We start from the raw sequence: 6,000 nt of genomic DNA, 5'->3' as shown, positions 1-6,000 counted from the left end.
GTGATAGATGTATGCATTGTTATTGTGTAGTGTTCAGCCAGGTGGCGCTGTGGTCAGAGTGCTTGACACGCCATCCCACGTGGGAGTGAATGCAGCCCCATCATCCATACGGGGTCAATGAGTCCCACTTTGTGGGTAGCCAAGAGTGGTCTACACACAGAGACACTTTACCCAGCCAGGTGAAAGTGTCATTTCCACCATTGCTCGGTTCACACTTGAAGACACGTTTACTATACTAAGCACTGTGGTGATAGCATATACCACGTAAATGCACCTCTGAGCACCTTGAGCTTTAACTCTACACGTCACGTGTATAAACCGTATAATTCCAAAAACAAGAGTCTACATAATGCAATTTACTGTATTGTAGGCATTTGGAAAAAAAATGCCTGCACATGAAGCACATTTACGCAATGAGTGGAAATCGCTTGCAGTGATGACTCGTGCAAAACACAGCAAGCCATATATATACTTATTAGGACCGACAAAGACCACATTTTTCACGTGCACACAATTCATATCTGCGAACCGTACAGGAACGCCTCAACCCCATTCTTTTTGTTGAGACCGATTTACCAAGGCCTTTGGACAGTCACTTTCATCGTTATCTGAATTAGCATTCAGGAGCCGTAACTGCTTTTTCACCTTCCCAATTACATGCAATTGTACAGCCAATAACAATGTCACAGTGCAGCTCATTTCTACGGTCAAAAAAAGGTAAGACTGTCCAATGTCAAGGTCTGTTAAAACATTGGCATGTTAAAAGAAGTATTGTTTCTACACGTAAGCTGATTGAACATTAGGAATGTAATGCTATACCTATTATTCGTGTTTTAGCAGCCTACATTTTCCCCAGCCTTCACCGAAGTGAAATGTTGTGCTTTTAAGGCACATTAAGCCCGCTGCCAAACCACATTTCCTTACATAAACATCATTACATAATAGCATTAACAACACCGCAAAGCACATGACAATGGGCGGCGTAAGACCAATTAGAGACGAATTAGCCGGACTACATAATTTACTATTTTTGAGGAAAATGCATTCTTCCCATCTGTCAAAATTAATCTGCCCAAGTAGCGCTTTCCTTCAATTCTTTTTGTCTGAATTCCCCCCATACCCCCTCCTAAAACAACAAATGGTTACTGAGGTCCAGAGGCAAAGGCTCACTGTAATTTTCCATGGCGTTATTCATTAGCTTAGGGCTTACAGGTTTCCACGGTTCCATTAGTAGGGAGTGGCCAGTGTTTGGACCGTTAGCGAGTACACGCCACCCCACTCCTTATATAACCTGCCATTGACGGATACTGTAGTGAATATCATGAAATATTTAGGATTTTTTTCTTTTTCAATGGTACAGAAAACAAATTCGTTTTGAAATATGTTGTGCTTGGCTTTTGGCAGTCCATTACGGTTTGTGAAAATTGGCTTTTATCAAAAACCTACACCAAAACGCAACCTATAAACTCTCACCAAAATGTGGATAGATATAAAGCTTTATTCACATGCCTTTTTTTGCCACCTAATCCCCACAATTACCATACTTCCACACAAAATAATGAAATGTTTGCTCCCTGATGTTCCTTTGGGCTCTAGTTCTCAACTGTGTTCACACGTATTCAGAAGTGTCCTCTCTGAAGGACGCCTTGTTAATGTAAGCGTGTTGCTGCTAAACATCACCAGGAAGCTGAAATTGTCGAGCCCATGCACCATGGACAAAGCACACATCTCTCCCCTTCCTAGACCCACTCTTACATAACCAGATTCGTATCCCTTAGCCAATGCCCATTGCACCATTGTTTATTTTGCAATGGGGATCTGTTACAGAGGCTTTTCCTTATACATTTACAATTGTGGATTGTCAAATTTGACACACATTGACACTGGTTGCAAATGCCCTTAACTCTTCTTGTGGGTGATGTCCCAGGATTTTTGACTCAATGATCAGCAAGTTATTTATATTCACCAGTCGGTTATTTAGCCTTGCAAGAAGAATAGTTTTTTTTATATTCTGCGCATAAAAATATATGGATAATGGAATGTCTTTTAAATTGAAACTATAAATATCCTTTGTAAAATGCCCTGGATAATTTGTCTAAATTTGGGCACAAGTCCATATAAATAAAACCCCACCAAATATCCCCCCCCCGTAAATAATTATGCGGGGAAACTGATGAAAATTTCAACACATAAACATATTTCACATATTCCAATCAGGTACCAGCACATTGCTCGTTAGTTTTAATGACATACACAAATAATTGCACCCAATAATTACACCTATCAATGTGTGCGTGAATTTCAATACAATTGCATTGTAACATTTCTGAATTTATTTTGCACCTATGGTTGTTGCAATGCAATATTTAATACGCTGTGCTGTACTTGTACCTAGTAGGATGCACTCCGATGTAATCACCTAATTATATTTTGTCCAATTACCAAAAAGGGGTTACACAACCACTTGACCTCATTGCTGCAGATATTACAACCTAATTTACCATTTTAAAATCAACAATACAAATAAATATGACCAAACTTGACTCATGTAATAGACTGTTAGCAAAACCCACAGTGTCGCCTTTCAGGGAGGATGTAGGCTGTGGGATGGATACCGTGCAGGGACGAAACAATTTAATGTGTATGGGGAGAATCAGTGTCACGTTTACATGACAAAACACGAATAAGCAATATTAAACAACTGTCTTGCTACAAACACAGCATTGATTAGCATGGTGGGCTATGTACGATGGGAAATAAGTTCAACATACATAGATGGACATGAAACCTCTGTGAATTGGGGAACACAAGTGTTTTAAACACTATACAATCATATCAAAGTCATACTCTGTGTTTTTCAGTATGCATGGTTCTACTCCTGCAAAAATGGTTATTGACACACGTCGTCTTTATGAAACCAGAATAATCATATTAAGATTATAGGACAATTGAATGTTTATTGATCATCAAAAAAGAAATGTAGGTGGAGGGAGTCAATCAGCTTCAAAGATTACAAAAAAGCATTTTGTTATTCCGAACAAAACATTTTAAAATTTATCGAAAATATGTTTTATTTATTCACCAAAAAATGTAAATACGGACTTCACCATTCCAGTAAAGGCTTCTTATCTATTGTTACAGAACGCTGTAAAGGTTATATCTATATATATAAGGGGTTCAAAATGTTTAGCGTACTTCCCGACATGCAACAAACTTGAAATTTGCCATGTGGGTACTTTCCAGACTGTACACTATGCAAAAATTATAAAAAAGACTTTTGTATTTTATTTGGGGAAGGGGGGGGCAATAATGCATATATGTTGCACCGCAAGTGAGCTGTGACGTCACATCTGTCATGTGACCCGTCTGCGGAAGCGTAACGGAGTGTGTCTGCTGATCGCGGGTAAAGTGAAATACAAATGTGTTGCAGGTCAAAGCGTGCTTGGCGCCGGCCTTCATAGGTGCTCGCTAACAGCACTTGCCCCCTACAGTCTCACAGGCTACACGGGGGATCTTTGTTTTTATCCTGTGTGTGGGGGAGAGGCAGCGACTGCGTAGCGATTCGCGCACTGCGCTACGAACCCGGCGACCGGAGTTCGATTCACGGCCACCACCGGTGACGATTATTTGAACCGGTCCTGGGCCTCCCCTAGGTCGACTCAGCCTCAAACGAGTAAGTGGTGTGGTGTGTCAACATCGCCACTGGGGAGACAAAGACGGCGGGCTGTGGTGAATCCAAGTCCCGGGCAATATATATTTATATTCCAGAACAGTGCTTGTTATGTGCGTAACATTACAGCATTCACATTTTTGTTTACCCTCAAATCATCAATCATAAAATGCAAACATAAGTCACGCTTTGAACATTAACGTCGAATATATATGATTAAGTCGAATTTGTAACAGTTTTCGCTTCCCCCGTTGCTTACTGAGAGAATAATTCAGAGGTGTGGGAAACCACAATTCTGGGTGGCAGCCAACAATACCCGAAGCTCTGTGGTCCTATGTTTGGCCGTCTCCAGGGAAGTTTTGCAAACTGCAAAATGTATTTGGTGTCCTGTTCTTAATGAGGAGCTAAACAGTTTGTCTGTTCAGATAACACGTGTCTGTGCGTGTGTCATATATGTGTAGTGACATCGGGGATGTCACTGTATGGTGCCGGCCTGGGAGGGCCGTGGCGTGCGATGTTCTTACGTCGCGGACAGCACCGGGTGGGTTGCTGTGTGAGGCCGGCTCTAGCACAGGACGGCGTGCGATGCACCGTCATCGCGTACACCCCCTAGATGGGTGTAGTACCAGCCCTAGCAGGGCTTGGTGTGTGCTGGGATAGCGTAGGCACCGCGCATAGCGTGTAATGCGGGCTCCCACAAGGGGGAGCGGGAGAGTGTCAGCCCAGGGACCGGGTTGCCCCGGGTCATGGGCACTCTGCTTGACCCCGTAGACACGTGATCTAGAGTGTCCACAGAGAAGGCCCCAGGTGGGGGGGGCTAGGGGGCGATCACGTGTCCAGGGAGAGCTCGCGAGGGGGTTCGAGAGGGAGCTAGAACGCCTGAGAAGGTGGGCGGGGCCGAGGGCGGAGCCAGCCCCGACCCAGGAGGATAAAAGGTGGGTCCCTGAGAGGGACCGGGGTCGCTTCGGTCTACAAGCTGGAAGCTCTACGTCTACAAGCTGGAAGCTCTACGTCTACAAGCTGGAAGCGCTACGTCTACAAGCTGGAAGCTCTACGTCTACAAGCTGGAAGCTCTACGTCTACAAGCTGGAAGCTCTACGTTTACAAGCTGGAAGCTCTACATCTACAAGCTGGAAGCTCTACGTCTACAAGCTGGAAGCTCTACGTCTACAAGCTGGAAGCTCTACGTCTACAAGCTGGAAGCTCTACGTCTACAAGCTGGAAGCTCTACGTCTACAAGCTGGAAGCTCTACGTCTACAAGCTGGAAGCTCTACGTCTACAAGCTGGAAGCTCTACGTCCTACAAGGCATCAACACGTGGCCGGGGACCGGAGTGAGGGTCCGACCCTTCGTAGCTGTAACTCCTATGTATAGTGTAGTTAGCTGGGTGGTCACCATTCCAGGCTGTATCTGGTAAAGGGGCAGTTACCCCTTAGTATATACGTGTTACAATAAGTGTGTTGCCTCTGAAGAATAACGTCTGCGACTCAGTTGGACTCACTACATATGTAGTCATTCAATCACACAGAAACATTTAAATCACAGCAGGATCTCCGTTGCAGTGAGCACCTCGGCCAGATGTCATTTGTGTTTACAATGTTTCATGCCAATGCTTTTCTTACCATTTTCATTGGATAGTGCACGATTGTTCTGAAATGTTCAAATGAAGGCGAATCACTTTAAAATCCCCTCCAGAAAGATATTGACTGATATCGTAGTACTGCTAATTTTAATAATGTGTTCCATTGTTGAGAGAATTGGTGTAACCAAATTCAGGGCATTTTGGAGTTTTTAAAAGTAGCAGTAAAACGGAATGCCTTTGATTATGATCATCCTCCAAAGTCAAGATCTTACCTGTATGAAGTCACGAAAGCCTCATTTGCTTTTGAGTGCTCTTGAGGGGAAATCCTCAAATGGCAACGCATGGGGAGATTTAGCTTGGATATGGAGTGCTCAAATAGAAACCTGGGGATCACGATGACGGCCCTACCGTTGGCACAATTTATGAGAGTTACATTCGCACAAGCGTCACATCTAGCCGGTTCGTTGAAAGGGCCCTTTGAAGGAACCGGCCTGCCGAAGTGATTTGACATCAGTGTGATTTCTGGACACTGTATGGTGGCGCACCCCCACAATGCACAGCGTCCCAACGCGCCGCCCCTTCGGGTGCCCGCTGCAATCCCGATCCAATCCTGATCCAATCCCGGCACAGTTAATCCTCCCGGTTGACTATAGGGCTGAACGATTTGGGGAAAATATCTAATTGCGATTTTTCGGACAGATATTGCGATTGCGATTTGATTTGAGATTCATTTTTTTTATTCTAGATT

This window comes from Lampetra fluviatilis, chromosome 2, assembly GCF_964198595.1.
Source record: "Lampetra fluviatilis chromosome 2, kcLamFluv1.1, whole genome shotgun sequence".
NCBI classification, from domain to species: domain Eukaryota; kingdom Metazoa; phylum Chordata; class Hyperoartia; order Petromyzontiformes; family Petromyzontidae; genus Lampetra; species Lampetra fluviatilis.
Note: the sequence above shows the minus strand (reverse complement) of the source record.